Source organism: Phalangium opilio, unplaced genomic scaffold (assembly GCF_054372755.1).
Source record: "Phalangium opilio isolate 3A_F unplaced genomic scaffold, DU_Popi_V2 ptg000540l_1, whole genome shotgun sequence".
NCBI lineage: Eukaryota > Metazoa > Arthropoda > Arachnida > Opiliones > Phalangiidae > Phalangium > Phalangium opilio.
Window position 1 is genome coordinate 2219396 of NW_028324244.1, and position 16688 is coordinate 2236083.

Here is a 16688-nt window from a genome sequence, read left to right on the forward strand (position 1 = left end):
AACGAGAGGTGTGTTACAATGTATTCTAATATATTAAAAAGGATTGAAGCTTTTAGAGTGGATAATTATTTTAATAAAAATTTATTTACAATGTCATAATTGTAAATTAAGTACTTAATACACAATATCTTTGGATCTAATGGCCCAAGTGTCCTGAAACTTTAATTAACTTGCCATTTAGGGAGTAATAGGTTATAAATCCTAGACCTCTTGAACCAATTTTCTAAGTTTTGTAAACGTGCAGAGGGGCAGATGTCACGAAAACCCTTGGAGTGATGCCCAGCTGAAAATATCATTTTCGAGCCATTGGCCATTTTTAAATGTTATCCTTACTTGTTGGGCGAGGCATTTAAAAGATTAATCGATTAAAATATGAAGTCTATCCTCAAAATAAGAAATGATAGGATCTTCAAGAAAAGTTGACAATTGTTAAAACATAGCTTCAAAACTAAGAAGCTACAGAATGTCATTGAACAAAGAAGAGGATCGCTGTGAGGAAGTTTTGTTTTTCTTCTTGGACCTCCCTGACAATTAATTATAATTTAAAACTATCTCTCCACTAAATCTTTGTTTTTTTCCCAATTGCAACTGGTATTATAATACTTTTGCCCAACCTTTTTCAGTTTCTTAATCATGATTTATCTATGCTTAATTCTTTGTTTTTGCAAAATATGTGATACTTTACTTGAACTAAAATAGTGTTTATATAAAAAATGCTTCTGGGAGAAACACAATGGTTCTGAACTTCCCCAAAATAGGTGTGTTCTAGGCTTTAGAGCCTATAATTTTGTTTAATTATAAGATTTTTAGCGTAATGTTTAAGCAATACGTTTAATCTTGGAAAGGGAGTAAAAGTACAAATTTTTTTGTAAAGCTAATTAATTATGAAGAGTTTTAACCATTTTTAGATATAATCGATTGTAACACACCTCTCGTTAAAATTTCCGGACATTTGGACCAGTAGATCCGAAGATAAATTCAGTCTTAACACTGAACCCATCATTTTCATTTTGACAATAATTTTTTTTAAAAAAACTATCCACTCTAGAAGCTTGAATCTTTTTTAGAATAATAAAACTCGTTGAACCACACGTCTCATAAAAATTTCAGGTCATTTCGGTCAATAGAAGAGATGATATGGCCAAAAAACTGACCTCCTCCCATAGAACTTAATGTTAATTTTTCGGCGAGTTCGAATTTCCCGCCAAGAATCCTGAAGTTGCACTTTTTGGCCTTTTGAACGGGCTTCTATAGCGCGAGCAGCTTGCGTCGTGACGCGCGTGATCGAGTGGGCTATGATCTTACCAAAGCCAAAAAATTATCGATTTTCAACCAAAATTATCGTACGCTCTGAGCGCCTCCAAAATACCGGTAAAACCAATAGGGGTGTACGGATTCACCTTGTATTTACACTAAAATCAGTACAAGGGTACGGACTCTACGGAGGGAGATAGATAAATAAGGTCTCCAAGCGTTTCTCACATCCAGCCTTTGGCCTTAAGTGTATTATTACTATGGGATGAACAAGATTCGCTGCCTACTATTTCGCCTTTTTCTACCCCTAGCGAGACTTTTCTGCCCAGATTAGTTCAATTTCCCGCTAAATTCGAAATTATCGAGCAATTATCGTACGCCTAAGCCGAATTGTCGAATTTAGCGTACTATATAGTACAGCCTCAAAATTATCGTACGCTTCGAAAAAACTCATAAAATTATCACATTGTACTATAATTATCGTACGTCTGGCAACGCTGCACATGCCTTTTATTTACCATAGCCCACTCGATCACGCGCTCCCGGACGCTGCGCTGCTCGCGCTATAGCGCGAGCAGCTTGCGTCATGATGCGCGTGATCGAGTGGGCTATGCTGGAAGCAGTCGAGCCTCGAGGTCGCTTGGAAAAACCCATAGATATATTAAAAGGGTAGATACACAATTCAATGGGAGGTCGACGCGGAAGGGGCAACGAGCAGACAGCCGCTATTTTCTGGGGGTAGCCGTATAAAACGCCATCTATCGGGAACTTTCGAAACTAAATTAAGGGATGAGCTTAGAGTAGTGGCACTCTATGTTAACCCCCTATAGGGCATAATAAGTCAAACCCTCGGAGATGCCATTACTCCATTTTATACGAGCTAAGAGCGGAAAAACGTATTTTATAAATTTTACACCTGTAAAATCTTTTAAAAAAACACTTGGAACTTGTATTTCTACTTACTTTCGAGGAAATACCACCGTTTTCTGAAGGTAAGAGTCTTTTTTTATACATTTATTAGTAATAAAAACATTTAAGGCGAGCTAAGCCTTGGTCATGGCCATAATGTAGATTTGCACTGTTGCACAGAATGATAGAATGAAAGAGGCTGTACTTTCGTGACTTGGAAAATTTATTTTTTAGGCTTTTCGAACATTTCTATGGCAAAATGAGGTAGGAGACTAATGAAATATTTAGTGGATAATTTTGGAAGCAAGGTATCATTGATGAATTGGTTGTCTTTCACTATCATCAAGATTTCGATGTTATCGGGTGGCACAAATACTGCCAAAAAGCATACGGGTACGTTACACACGAAAAGCTGACCCTGAATCTGATGATAGACGTCTGAAGTTTTTCTCAGTTCCAGTTCATCCGTTTCTTCGTCAATGTAAAGGTGAAAGTTACCCGAAGCTGCTTTTCCTCTGATAGTTTCTTTATTCTTGAAAATAGTGTAAGGGCATTTGATCTCCACTAAGTACAGCTGGTCCTCAACCAGTATAAGGCAATCGGGGCTTGCCCCAAGGAAGCAAAATTGTGGATTAACAATCAAACCCACAGAGGTGTGACACTGGGTATTGATGTGTTGCCTGAATATTTGAAAAAGCAGCGGGTTCATGCTTCAATCCCTGATCAAAGGACAACGCTCCCATTTCTTCTAATGCTTCAGATTGTTGCCCGAGAGTCAAATTACGGAGAGTCAGTTTAGGGATAATTTCATCGGTTACATTAATTTGATCTCCAAATTAGTATGGAATCGCGAACAGTTTGAGCGCTCTACGTAGTCTCTTTCCAGTGGTGGGAAAGAAATCTGATTTTGTAAAATGTTTTGAACAAATCCGTAAACTGGAGATATCAGCTGTTGTTATAGAATCAATCCACTTCTTTCTAGTGGCAGTCTCTTTCGGAAAGTTGTGGTAAGAAAGAAAACCTTCTTTACACCCACAGTTTGAACGCAGCAAACATGAGTTGAAGCCATGATTGTTACATAAATAAGTAAATAAAAACGTTTATGTTATATTTCGTTTTATGCCTTTAAATATAGAGACACACACTTAACAAAGTTTGTTTTGGTGGGCACCATTATCGACTCTTATTTTAAGAATATGTAACAGTTTAATGTCCGGATATTTAAATATCAGTACCTTAAAACGTTGCTAACGTTGTTTTAACATGATAAAATAACGTTTTTCAACGCTGAAAACGACGCTAATCACTAATCTGCCGTGTTTTACAAGACCAAGGCTTAGCTCGCCTTAAATGTTTTTATTACTAATAAATGTATAAAAAAATACTCTTACCTTCAGAAAACGGTGGTATTTCCTCGAAAGTAAGTAGAAATACAAGTTCCAAGTGTTTTTTAAAAGATTTTACAGGTGTAAAATTTATAAAATACTTTTTTCCGCTCTTAGCTCGTTTAAAATGGAGTAATGGCATCTCCGAGGGTTTGACTTATTATGCCCTATAGGGAGTTAACATAGAGTGCCACTCATCCTTATGATAGTTCCAATTTTGGCCGCTAATTTGTCCCCGATAGATGGCGTTTTATACGGCTACCCCCAGAAAATAGCGGCTGTCTGCTCGTTGCCCCTTCCGCGTTTTTTCGTTAAGCCTAAGCCAGCGAAGTGGATCTAGACCCTTTATAGTTTTACTATATCTATGGAAAAACCTTTCCAGCTGGACGCTACTAATTTGCATAAGTTTGCAGGAAACCAATTTTTTTGCATAAGGCCGCCATTTTCAAAAGTTTGCTTCCAAAATACTAATTTGCATAAATTCTGACTTTTTCTTGCATAAGGCCAGTATTTTCATTAGTTTGCAGCCAATATACTAATTTGCATAAAATTCACCAACAAACGTCCCCATGCATAAGGCCGCTAATTTCAAAAGTTTGCTACAAGAATACTAATTTGCATAAATTTTCCGAAAACTCGATGAAACTCATGGTTTTTTCAAGGAAACCTATTAAGTTATTTACGCTCATAATTTAGCGATTAATTTTATAACATAATATCAAGGGTTTCACAGGTTTGAAACCAAATTTATTTTCATAAAAAAGTATAAAACAAGAAAACTCGATGAAACTCATGGTTTTTTCAAGGAAACTTATTAAGTTATTTACGCTCATAATTTAGCGATTAATTTTATACCATATTATCAAGGGTTTCACAGGTTTCAAACCAATTTTATTTTGCATGAAAAGTATAAAACAAGAAACTCATGGTTTTTCAAGGAAATCTATTAAGTTAATTACAACATTAATTTAGAATTTCCATTTCGAATCTAAAAGAAGCTAAACGAAGCTAAACGAAGCTAAACAAGGCTAAACGAAGCTAAACGAAGCTAAGCTAAACGAAGCTAAACGAAGCTAAACGAAACGAAGCTAAACGAAGCTAAACGAAGCTAAAAGAAGCTAAACGAAGCTAAAAGAAGCTAAACGAAGCTAAAAGAAACGAAGCTAAACGAAACGAAGCTAAACGAAACGAAGCTAAACGAAACGAAGCTAAACGAAACGAAGCTAAACGAAGCTAAACGAAGCTAAAAGAAGCTAAACGAAGCTAAACGAAGCTAAACGAAGCTAAACGAAGCTAAAAGAAGCTAAACGAAGCTAAACGAAGCTAAGCTAAACGAAGCTAAACGAAGCTAAGCTAAACGAAGCTAAACGAAGCTAAACGAAGCTAAAAGAAGCTAAACGAAGCTAAACGAAGCTAAAAGAAGCTAAACGAAGCTAAAAGAAGCTAAACGAAGCTAAGCTAAGCTAAACGAAGCTAAACGAAGCTAAACGAAGCTAAAAGAAGCTAAACGAAGCTAAACGAAGCTAAACGAAGCTAAAAGAAGCTAAACGAAGCTAAACGAAGCTAAAAGAAGCTAAACGAAGCTAAACGAAGCTAAGCTAAGCTAAACGAAGCTAAGCTAAGCTAAACGAAGCTAAGCTAAGCTAAACGAAGCTAAACGAAGCTAAACGAAGCTAAGCTAAACGAAGCTAAACGAAGCTAAACAAAGCTAAACGAAGCTAAACGAAACGAAGCTAAACGAAGCTAAACGAAACGAAGCTAAACGAAGCTAAACGAAGCTAAAAGAAGCTAAACGAAGCTAAACGAAGCTAAAAGAAGCTAAACGAAGCTAAAAGAAGCTAAACGAAGCTAAACGAAACGAAGCTAAACGAAACGAAGCTAAACGAAACGAAGCTAAACGAAGCTAAACGAAGCTAAAAGAAGCTAAACGAAGCTAAACGAAGCTAAAAGAAGCTAAACGAAGCTAAACGAAGCTAAGCTAAACGAACCTAAGCTAAACGAAGCTAAACGAAGCTAAGCTAAACGAAGCTAAACGAAGCTAAACGAAACGAAGCTAAACGAAGCTAAACGAAACGAAGCTAAACGAAGCTAAACGAAACGAAGCTAAACGAAACGAAGCTAAACGAAACGAAGCTAAACGAAGCTAAACGAAGCTAAAAGAAGCTAAACGAAGCTAAACGAAGCTAAACGAAGCTAAAAGAAGCTAAACGAAGCTAAACGAAGCTAAATGAAGCTAAGCTAAACGAAGCTAAACGAAGCTAAGCTAAACGAAGCTAAGCTAAGCTAAACGAAGCTAAACGAAGCTAAACGAAACGAAGCTAAACGAAGCTAAACGAAACGAAGCTAAACGAAGCTAAACGAAACGAAGCTAAACGAAGCTAAAAGAAGCTAAACGAAGCTAAACGAAGGTAAACGAAACGAAGCTAAACGAAGCTAAACGAAGCTAAAAGAAGCTAAAAGAAGCTAAACGAAGCTAAACGAAGCTAAACGAAGCTAAAAGAAGCTAATCGAAGCTAAACGAAGCTAAACGAAGCTAAACGAAGCTAAAAGAAGCTAAACGAAGCTAAACGAAGCTAAACGAAGCTAAACGAAGCTAAAAGAAGCTAAACGAAGCTAAACGAAGCTAAACGAAACGAAGCTAAACGAAGCTAAACGAAGCTAAACGAAACGAAGCTAAACGAAACGAAGCTAAACGAAGCTAAAAGAAGCTAAACGAAGCTAAACGAAGCTAAAAGAAGCTAAACGAAGCTAAACGAAGCTAAAAGAAGCTAAACGAAGCTAAAAGAAGCTAAACGAAACGAAGCTAAACGAAGCTAAACGAAGCTAAACGAAGCTAAAAGAAGCTAAACGAAGCTAAAAGAAGCTAAACGAAGCTAAACGAAACGAAGCTAAACGAAGCTAAACGAAGCTAAAAGAAGCTAAACGAAGCTAAACGAAACGAAGCTAAACGAAGCTAAACGAAGCTAAGCTAAGCTAAACGAAGCTAAAAGAAGCTAAACGAAGCTAAACGAAGCTAAACGAAACGAAGCTAAGCGAAGCTAAACGAAACGAAGCTAAACGAAGCTAAACGAAACGAAGCTAAACGAAGCTAAACGAAGCTAAAAGAAGCTAAACGAAGCTAAAAGAAGCTAAAAGAAGCTAAACGAAGCTAAATGAAACGAAGCTAAACGAAACGAAGCTAAACGAAGCTAAATGAAGCTAAAAGAAGCTAAACGAAGCTAAACGAAGCTAAAAGAAGCTAAAAGAAGCTAAACGAAGCTAAACGAAGCTAAAAGAAGCTAAACGAAGCTAAACGAAGCTAAACGAAGCTAAAAGAAGCTAAACGAAGCTAAACGAAGCTAAACGAAGCTAAAAGAAGCTAAACGAAGCTAAACGAAGCTAAACGAAGCTAAAAGAAGCTAAACGAAGCTAAACGAAACGAAGCTAAACGAAACGAAGCTAAACGAAGCTAAACGAAGCTAAACGAAGCTAAAAGAAGCTAAACGAAGCTAAACGAAGCTAAACGAAGCTAAAAGAAGCTAAACGAAGCTAAACGAAGCTAAACGAAGCTAAAAGAAGCTAAACGAAGCTAAAAGAAGCTAAACGAAGCTAAACGAAGCTAAACGAAACGAAGCTAAACGAAGCTAAACGAAGCTAAAAGAAGCTAAAAGAAGCTAAAAGAAGCTAAAAGAAGCTAAACGAAGCTAAACGAAGCTAAACGAAGCTAAACGAAGCTAAAAGAAGCTAATCGAAGCTAAAAGAAGCTAATCGAAGCTAAACGAAGCTAAACGAAGCTAAAAGAAGCTAAACGAAGCTAAACGAAGCTAAAAGAAGCTAAACGAAGCTAAACGAAGCTAAACGAAGCTAAACGAAACGAAGCTAAACGAAACGAAGCTAAACGAAGCTAAACGAAACGAAGCTAAACGAAGCTAAACGAAACGAAGCTAAACGAAGCTAAACGAAGCTAAAAGAAGCTAAACGAAGCTAAACGAAACGAAGCTAAACGAAGCTAAACGAAGCTAAGCTAAGCTAAACGAAGCTAAAAGAAGCTAAACGAAGCTAAAAGAAGCTAAACGAAGCTAAACGAAACGAAGCTAAACGAAGCTAAACGAAACGATGCTAAACGAAGCTAAAAGAAGCTAAACGAAGCTAAAAGAAGCTAAACGAAGCTAAAAGAAGCTAAACGAAGCTAAAAGAAGCTAAACGAAGCTAAACGAAACGAAGCTAAACGAAACGAAGCTAAACGAAGCTAAATGAAGCTAAAAGAAGCTAAACGAAGCTAAACGAAACGAAGCTAAACGAATCTTAAAGAAGCTAAACGAAGCTAAACGAAGCTAAACGAAACGAAGCTAAACGAAGCTAAACGAAGCTAAAAGAAGCAAAACGAAGCTAAAAGAAGCTAAACGAAGCTAAAAGAAGCTAAACGAAGCTAAACGAAACGAAGCTAAACGAAGCTAAACAAAGCTAAAAGAAGCTAAACGAAGCTAAACGAAGCTAAACGAAGCTAAAAGAAGCTAAACGAAGCTAAACGAAGCTAAACTAAACGAAGCTAAACGAAGCTAAACGAAGCTAAACGAAGCTAAAAGAAGCTAAACGAAGCTAAACGAAGCTAAACGAAGCTAAACGAAACGAAGCTAAACGAACCGAAGCTAAACGAAGCTAAACGAAGCTAAACGAAACGAAGCTAAACGAAACGAAGCTAAACGAAGCTAAACGAAGCTAAAAGAAGCTAAACGAAGCTAAACGAAGCGAAACGAAGCTAAAAGAAGCTAAACGAAGCTAAAAGAAGCTAAACGAAGCTAAAAGAAGCTAAACGAAGCTAAACGAAACGAAGCTAAACGAAGCTAAACGAAGCTAAACGAAGCTAAAAGAAGCTAAACGAAGCTAAAAGAAGCTAAACGAAGCTAAACGAAACGAAGCTAAACGAAGCTAAACGAAGCTAAAAGAAGCTAAACGAAGCTAAACGAAACGAAGCTAAACGAAGCTAAGCTAAGCTAAACGAAGCTAAAAGAAGCTAAACGAAGCTAAACGAAGCTAAACGAAGCTAAAAGAAGCTAAACGAAGCTAAACGAAGCTAAACAAAGCTAAAAGAAGCTAAACGAAGCTAAACGAAGCTAAACGAAACGAAGCTAAACGAAGCTAAAAGAAGCTAAACGAAGCTAAACGAAGCTAAACGAAGCTAAACGAAACGAAGCTAAACGAATCTAAAAGAAGCTAAACGAAGCTAAACGAAGCTAAACGAAACGAAGCTAAACGAAGCTAAACGAAGCTAAAAGAAGCTAAACGAAGCTAAAAGAAGCTAAACGAAGCTAAACGAAGCTAAACGAAACGAAGCTAATCGAAACGAAGCTAAACGAAGCTAAACGAAGCTAAACGAAACGAAGCTAAACGAAGCTAAACGAAGCTAAAAGAAGGTAAACGAAGCTAAACGAAGCTAAACGAAGCTAAAAGAAGCTAAACGAAGCTAAAAGAAGCTAAACGAAGCTAAAAGAAGCTAAACGAAGCTAAACGAAGCTAAAAGAAGCTAAACGAAGCTAAAAGAAGCTAAACGAAGCTAAACGAAACGAAGCTAAACGAAGCTAAACGAAGCTAAAAGAAGCTAAACGAAGCTAAACGAAGCTAAACGAAGCTAAACGAAGCTAAGCTAAGCTAAACGAAGCTAAAAGAAGCTAAACGAAGCTAAACGAAGCTAAACGAAACGAAGCTAAGCGAAGCTAAACGAAACGAAGCTAAACGAAGCTAAACGAAACGAAGCTAAACGAAGCTAAACGAAGCTAAAAGAAGCTAAACGAAGCTAAAAGAAGCTAAACGAAGCTAAACGAAGCTAAACGAAGCTAAAAGAAGCTAAACGAAGCTAAACGAAACGAAGCTAAACGAAGCTAAACGAAGCTAAGCTAAGCTAAACGAAGCTAAAAGAAGCTAAACGAAGCTAAACGAAGCTAAACGAAACGAAGCTAAGCGAAGCTAAACGAAACGAAGCTAAACGAAGCTAAACGAAACGAAGCTAAACGAAGCTAAACGAAGCTAAAAGAAGCTAAACGAAGCTAAAAGAAGCTAAAAGAAGCTAAACGAAGCTAAATGAAACGAAGCTAAACGAAACGAAGCTAAACGAAGCTAAATGAAGCTAAAAGAAGCTAAACGAAGCTAAACGAAGCTAAAAGAAGCTAAAAGAAGCTAAACGAAGCTAAACGAAGCTAAAAGAAGCTAAACGAAGCTAAACGAAGCTAAACGAAGCTAAACGAAGCTAAAAGAAGCTAAACGAAGCTAAACGAAGCTAAACGAAGCTAAAAGAAGCTAAACGAAGCTAAACGAAGCTAAACGAAGCTAAAAGAAGCTAAACGAAGCTAAACGAAACGAAGCTAAACGAAACGAAGCTAAACGAAGCTAAACGAAGCTAAACGAAGCTAAAAGAAGCTAAACGAAGCTAAACGAAGCTAAACGAAGCTAAAAGAAGCTAAACGAAGCTAAACGAAGCTAAACGAAGCTAAAAGAAGCTAAACGAAGCTAAAAGAAGCTAAACGAAGCTAAACGAAGCTAAACGAAACGAAGCTAAACGAAGCTAAACGAAGCTAAAAGAAGCTAAAAGAAGCTAAAAGAAGCTAAAAGAAGCTAAACGAAGCTAAACGAAGCTAAACGAAGCTAAACGAAGCTAAAAGAAGCTAATCGAAGCTAAAAGAAGCTAATCGAAGCTAAACGAAGCTAAACGAAGCTAAAAGAAGCTAAACGAAGCTAAACGAAGCTAAAAGAAGCTAAACGAAGCTAAACGAAGCTAAACGAAACGAAGCTAAACGAAACGAAGCTAAACGAAGCTAAACGAAACGAAGCTAAACGAAGCTAAACGAAACGAAGCTAAACGAAGCTAAACGAAGCTAAAAGAAGCTAAACGAAGCTAAACGAAACGAAGCTAAACGAAGCTAAACGAAGCTAAGCTAAGCTAAACGAAGCTAAAAGAAGCTAAACGAAGCTAAAAGAAGCTAAACGAAGCTAAACGAAACGAAGCTAAACGAAGCTAAACGAAACGATGCTAAACGAAGCTAAAAGAAGCTAAACGAAGCTAAAAGAAGCTAAACGAAGCTAAAAGAAGCTAAACGAAGCTAAAAGAAGCTAAACGAAGCTAAACGAAACGAAGCTAAACGAAACGAAGCTAAACGAAGCTAAATGAAGCTAAAAGAAGCTAAACGAAGCTAAACGAAACGAAGCTAAACGAATCTTAAAGAAGCTAAACGAAGCTAAACGAAGCTAAACGAAACGAAGCTAAACGAAGCTAAACGAAGCTAAAAGAAGCAAAACGAAGCTAAAAGAAGCTAAACGAAGCTAAAAGAAGCTAAACGAAGCTAAACGAAACGAAGCTAAACGAAGCTAAACAAAGCTAAAAGAAGCTAAACGAAGCTAAACGAAGCTAAAAGAAGCTAAACGAAGCTAAACGAAGCTAAACTAAACGAAGCTAAACGAAGCTAAACGAAGCTAAACGAAGCTAAAAGAAGCTAAACGAAGCTAAACGAAGCTAAACGAAGCTAAACGAAACGAAGCTAAACGAACCGAAGCTAAACGAAGCTAAACGAAGCTAAACGAAACGAAGCTAAACGAAGCTAAACGAAGCTAAAAGAAGCTAAACGAAGCTAAACGAAGCGAAACGAAGCTAAAAGAAGCTAAACGAAGCTAAAAGAAGCTAAACGAAGCTAAAAGAAGCTAAACGAAGCTAAACGAAACGAAGCTAAACGAAGCTAAACGAAGCTAAACGAAGCTAAAAGAAGCTAAACGAAGCTAAAAGAAGCTAAACGAAGCTAAACGAAACGAAGCTAAACGAAGCTAAACGAAGCTAAAAGAAGCTAAACGAAGCTAAACGAAACGAAGCTAAACGAAGCTAAGCTAAGCTAAACGAAGCTAAAAGAAGCTAAACGAAGCTAAACGAAGCTAAACGAAGCTAAAAGAAGCTAAACGAAGCTAAACGAAGCTAAACAAAGCTAAAAGAAGCTAAACGAAGCTAAACGAAGCTAAACGAAACGAAGCTAAACGAAGCTAAAAGAAGCTAAACGAAGCTAAACGAAGCTAAACGAAGCTAAACGAAACGAAGCTAAACGAATCTAAAAGAAGCTAAACGAAGCTAAACGAAGCTAAACGAAACGAAGCTAAACGAAGCTAAACGAAGCTAAAAGAAGCTAAACGAAGCTAAAAGAAGCTAAACGAAGCTAAACGAAGCTAAACGAAACGAAGCTAATCGAAACGAAGCTAAACGAAGCTAAACGAAGCTAAACGAAACGAAGCTAAACGAAGCTAAACGAAGCTAAAAGAAGGTAAACGAAGCTAAACGAAGCTAAACGAAGCTAAAAGAAGCTAAACGAAGCTAAAAGAAGCTAAACGAAGCTAAAAGAAGCTAAACGAAGCTAAACGAAGCTAAAAGAAGCTAAACGAAGCTAAAAGAAGCTAAACGAAGCTAAACGAAACGAAGCTAAACGAAGCTAAACGAAGCTAAAAGAAGCTAAACGAAGCTAAACGAAGCTAAACGAAGCTAAACGAAGCTAAGCTAAGCTAAACGAAGCTAAAAGAAGCTAAACGAAGCTAAACGAAGCTAAACGAAACGAAGCTAAGCGAAGCTAAACGAAACGAAGCTAAACGAAGCTAAACGAAACGAAGCTAAACGAAGCTAAACGAAGCTAAAAGAAGCTAAACGAAGCTAAAAGAAGCTAAACGAAGCTAAACGAAGCTAAACGAAACGAAGCTAAACGAAACGAAGCTAAACGAAACGAAGCTAAACGAAGCTAAATGAAGCTAAAAGAAGCTAAACGAAGCTAAACGAAGCTAAACGAAACGAAGCTAAACGAAGCTAAACGAAGCTAAAAGAAGCTAAACGAAGCTAAACGAAGCAAAACGAAGCTAAAAGAAGCTAAAAGAAGCTAAACGAAGCTAAACGAAGCTAAACGAAGCTAAAAGAAGCTAAACGAAGCTAAACGAAGCTAAACGAAGCTAAAAGAAGCTAAACGAAGCTAAACGAAGCTAAACGAAGCTAAAAGAAGCTAAACGAAGCTAAACGAAGCTAAACAAAGCTAAAAGAAGCTAAACGAAGCTAAACGAAGCTAAACGAAGCTAAACGAAACGAAGCTAAACGAAACGAAGCTAAACGAAGCTAAAAGAAGCTAAACGAAGCTAAACGAAGCTAAACGAAACGAAGCTAAACGAATCTAAAAGAAGCTAAACGAAGCTAAACGAAGCTAAACGAAGCTAAACGAAACGAAGCTAAACGAAGCTAAACGAAGCTAAAAGAAGCTAAACGAAGCTAAAAGAAGCTAAACGAAGCTAAAAGAAGCTAAACGAAGCTAAACGAAACGAAGCTAAACGAAGCTAAACAAAGCTAAACGTAGCTAAACGAAGCTAAACGAAGCTAAAAGCAGCTAAACGAAGCTAAACGAAGCTAAACGAAACGAAGCTAAACGAACCGAAGCTAAACGAAGCTAAACGAAGCTAAACGAAACGAAGCTAAACGAAACGAAGCTAAACGAAGCTAAACGAAGCTAAACGAAGCTAAACGAAGCTAAACGAAGCTAAACGAAGCTAAAAGAAGCTAAACGAAGCTAAACGAAGCTAAAAGAAGCTAAACGAAGCTAAAAGAAGCTAAACGAAGCTAAAAGAAGCTAAACGAAGCTAAACGAAACGAAGCTAAACGAAGCTAAACGAAGCTAAAAGAAGCTAAACGAAGCTAAAAGAAGCTAAACGAAGCTAAACGCAACGAAGCTAAACGAAGCTAAACGAAGCTAAAAGAAGCTAAACGAAGCTAAACGAAACGAAGCTAAACGAAGCTAAGCTAAGCTAAACGAAGCTAAAAGAAGCTAAACGAAACGAAGCTAAACGAAGCTAAACGAAACGAAGCTAAACGAAGCTAAAAGAAGCTAAACGAAGCTAAACGAAGCTAAACGAAGCTAAACGAAACGAAGCTAAACGAAGCTAAACGAAGCTAAAAGAAGCTAAACGAAGCTAAACGAAGCTAAAAGAAGCTAAACGAAGCTAAACGAAGCTAAACGAAGCTAAAAGAAGCTAAGCTAAACGAAGCTAAACGAAGCTAAACGAAACGAAGCTAAACGAAGCTAAACGAAGCTAAAAGAAGCTAAACGAAGCTAAACGAAGCTAAAAGAAGCTAAACGAAGCTAAAAGAAGCTAAACGAAGCTAAACGAAGCTAAACGAAGCTAAAAGAAGCTAAACGAAGCTAAACGAAGCTAAAAGAAGCTAAAAGAAGCTAAACGAAGCTAAACGAAGCTAAACGAAACGAAGCTAAACGAAACGAAGCTAAACGAAGCTAAAAGAAGCTAAACGAAGCTAAACGAAACGAAGCTAAACGAATCTAAAAGAAGCTAAACGAAGCTAAACGAAGCTAAACGAAACGAAGCTAAACGAAGCTAAACGAAGCTAAACGAAGCTAAACGAAGCTAAAAGAAGCTAAACGAAGCTAAACGAAACGAAGCTAAACGAATCTAAAAGAAGCTAAACGAAGCTAAACGAAGCTAAACGAAACGAAGCTAAACGAAGCTAAACGAAGCTAAACGAAGCTAAACGAAGCTAAACGAAGCAAACGAAGCTAAACGAAGCTAAACGAAGCTAAGCTAAGCTAAACGAAGCTAAACGAAACGAAGCTAAACGAAGCTAAACGAAACGAAGCTAAACGAAGCTAAACGAAACGAAGCTAAACGAAGCTAAACGAAACGAAGCTAAACGAAGCTAAACGAAGCTAAAAGAAGCTAAACGAAGCTAAAAGAAGCTAAACGAAGCTAAACGAAACGAAGCTAAACGAAGCTAAACGAAGCTAAAAGAAGCTAAAAGAAGCTAAACGAAGCTAAACGAAGCTAAAAGAAGCTAATCGAAGCTAAACGAAGCTAAACGAAGCTAAACGAAGCTAAAAGAAGCTAAACGAAGCTAAACGAAGCTAAAAGAAGCTAAACGAAGCTAAACGAAGCTAAAGGAAGCTAAACGAAACGAAGCTAATCGAAACGAAGCTAAACGAAGCTAAACGAAACGAAGCTAAACGAAACGAAGCTAAACGAAGCTAAACGAAGCTAAACGAAGCTAAAAGAAGCTAAACGAAGCTAAAAGAAGCTAAACGAAGCTAAACGAAGCTAAAAGAAGCTAAACGAAGCTAAAAGAAGCTAAACGAAGCTAAACGAAACGAAGCTAAACGAAGCTAAACGAAGCTAAAAGAAGCTAAAAGAAGCTAAACGAAGCTAAACGAAACGAAGCTAAGCGAAGCTAAACGAAACGAAGCTAAACGAAGCTAAACGAAACGAAGCTAACCGAAGCTAAACGAAGCTAAAAGAAGCTAAACGAAGCTAAAAGAAGCTAAACGAAGCTAAACGAAGCTAAACGAAACGAAGCTAAACGAAGCTAAATGAAGCTAAAAGAAGCTAAACGAAGCTAAACGAAGCTAAAAGAAGCTAAACGAAGCTAAACGAAGCTAAACGACGCTAAAAGAAGCTAAACGAAGCTAAACGAAGCTAAACGAAGCTAAAAGAAGCTAAACGAAGCTAAACGAAGCTAAACGAAGCTAAAAGAAGGTAAACGAAGCTAAACGAAGCTAAACGAAGCTAAACGAAGCTAAACGAAGCTAAAAGAAGCTAAACGAAGCTAAACGAAGCTAAAAGAAGCTAAACGAAGCTAAACGAAGCTAAACGAAACGAAGCTAAGCGAAGCTAAACGAAACGAAGCTAAACGAAGCTAAACGAAACGAAGCTAAACGAAGCTAAAAGAAGCTAAACGAAGCTAAACGAAGCTAAACGAAACGAAGCTAAACGAAGCTAAATGAAGCTAAAAGAAGCTAAACGAAGCTAAACGAAGCTAAAAGAAGCTAAACGAAGCTAAACGAAGCTAAACGACGCTAAAAGAAGCTAAACGAAGCTAAACGAAGCTAAACGAAGCTAAAAGAAGCTAAACGAAGCTAAACGAAGCTAAACGAAGCTAAAAGAAGGTAAACGAAGCTAAACGAAGCTAAACGAAGCTAAAAGAAGCTAAACGAAGCTAAACGAAGCTAAGCTTAACGAAGCTAAACGAAGCTAAACGAAGCTAAACGAAACGAAGCTAAACGAAGCTAAACGAAGCTAAAAGAAGCTAAACGAAGCTAAACGAAGCTAAACGAAACGAAGCTAAACGAAACGAAGCTAAACGAAGCTAAAAGAAGCTAAACGAAGCTAAACGAAGCTAAACGAAGCTAAACGAAACGAAGCTAAACGAAGCTAAAAGAAGCTAAAAGAAGCTAAACGAAGCTAAACGAAGCTAAACGAAGCTAAACGACGCTAAACGAAGCTAAAAGAAGCTAAAAGAAGCTAAACGAAGCTAAACGAAGCTAAAAGAAGCTAAAAGAAGCTAAACGAAGCTAAAAGAAGCTAAACGAAGGTAAAAGAAGCTAAACGAAGCTAAACGAAACGAAGCTAAACGAAGCTAAACGAAGCTAAAAGAAGCTAAACGAAGCTAAAAGAAGCTAAACGAAGCTAAACGAAACGAAGCTAAACGAAGCTAAACGAAGCTAAAAGAAGCTAAACGAAGCTAAACGAAGCTAAAAGAAGCTAAACGAAGCTAAACGAAGCTAAGCTAAACGAAGCTAAACGAAGCTAAACGAAGCTAAACGAAACGAAGCTAAACGAAGCTAAACGAAGCTAAAAGAAGCTAAACGAAGCTAAACGAAGCTAAAAGAAGCTAAACGAAGCTAAACGAAGCTAAAAGAAGCTAAACGAAGCTAAAAGAAGCTAAACGAAGCTAAACGAAGCTAAACGAAGCTAAAAGAAGCTAAACGAAGCTAAACGAAGCTAAAAGAAGCTAAAAGAAGCTAAACGAAGCTAAACGAAGCTAAACGAAACGAAGCTAAACGAAACGAAGCTAAACGAAGCTAAAAGAAGCTAAACGAAGCTAAACGAAACGAAGCTAAACGAATCTAAAAGAAGCTAAACGAAGCTAAACGAAGCTAAACGAAACGAAGCTAAACGAAGCTAAAAGAAGCTAAACGAAGCTAAAAGAAGCTAAACGAAGCTAAAAGAAGCTAAACGAAGCTAAACGAAGCTAAACGAAGCTAAACAAAGCTAAAAGAAGCTAAACGAAGCTAAACGAAGCTAAAAGAAGCTAAACGAAGCTAAACGAAGCTAAACGAAGCTAAGCTAAGCTAAACGAAGCTAAACGAAACGAAGCTA

At 37.4% G+C, this 16688-nt stretch overlaps 1 long non-coding RNA gene across 4 annotated transcripts; it reads left to right on the forward strand.

Moving 5' to 3' along the window:
• The first annotated feature begins 2107 nt into the window (after window positions 1–2107).
• Window positions 2108–3271, forward strand: LOC149588617 (uncharacterized). Of its 4 annotated transcripts, none has more exons than XR_016379924.1 (3): window positions 2108–2246; window positions 2326–2427; window positions 2511–3271. It is a non-coding gene; the product is annotated as an uncharacterized LOC149588617 (long non-coding RNA). The 4 variants fall into 4 exon arrangements; XR_016379925.1 differs by having other exon boundaries at window positions 2111–2246; window positions 2344–2427; XR_016379922.1 differs by having other exon boundaries at window positions 2326–3271.
• The last annotated feature ends 13417 nt before the right edge of the window (window positions 3272–16688 follow it).